We start from the raw sequence: 736 nt of genomic DNA, 5'->3' as shown, positions 1-736 counted from the left end.
GCCTGCCGCGGTGGGTGGGGCGAGCCCGCCGCTGTCCGTGGTGCTGAAACCAGTGCCGCCGCGTGGGCTTGGGCTGGACCGGGCGCCTCTGCTCTGGCTTTACTCTGCTTCTTCCCGGTCCCCCCGCCCCACAAGCCTGGGCAGGCACTTCTCTGTAAGTCTTTATTTTTCATTTATTAATCTATTTTAATGGTTTTTAAGCGAGTGGCCCATTTTCCTTCTGCATTGGGACCCACAAATTACGTATGTGTCCTGACTGCTGATGTATTGTGCAGTGCCCTAGCTGACCCCTCCCAATTTAGAAGTGGTTCTTGGTTCTGTTGTCACTGCTGGCTCGATTCTCAGCTCTTAACAAAAATGCTAGTAAAGCAGGTTATTGAGTTCCTATTTGACAGACTAATATTACAGTTTATGAGAAATGTGGGGCGCTTCACGAATTGGCGTGTCACCCTTGTGCAGGGGCCACGCCAAGCTCCTCTGTGTCATTCCGACTTAGCATGTGGGCTGCCAAAGCCGGCATCTCTGTAGCTCTTGTGAGCAGACCCTGCACGGGCTCCGTGGATGGGCTTGAGTCCCAGCGTGAGCATCTGTAGATGGCTGAGCTGAGAACTCGCCGGATTACATGTGACAGAAACCAACTGAAACCACCTTAAGCAAAAACAGAGCTCGTAAGTTCACTCGTGGGGCAGAGCTGTCTGTGCCTAGCCTGGCCACACCACACACCTACTCTTTCACT

General features: G+C 53.0%; 1 non-coding gene across 1 annotated transcript; it reads right to left on the bottom strand.

Annotated features, from left to right (window-relative positions):
* Nucleotides 1–414: 414 nt before the first annotated feature.
* LOC112473533 lies at nt 415–516 on the bottom strand. The gene has a single exon (XR_003044057.1). It is a non-coding gene; the product is annotated as a U6 spliceosomal RNA (small nuclear RNA).
* Nucleotides 517–736: the final 220 nt, after the last annotated feature.

The sequence above is a fragment of the Pteropus alecto genome, unplaced genomic scaffold (assembly GCF_000325575.1).
Source record: "Pteropus alecto unplaced genomic scaffold, ASM32557v1 C18692036, whole genome shotgun sequence".
Lineage (NCBI taxonomy): Eukaryota > Metazoa > Chordata > Mammalia > Chiroptera > Pteropodidae > Pteropus > Pteropus alecto.
The sequence above is the reverse complement of the archived record's forward strand: the minus strand, read 5'-3'. Positions and strand labels throughout refer to the sequence as shown.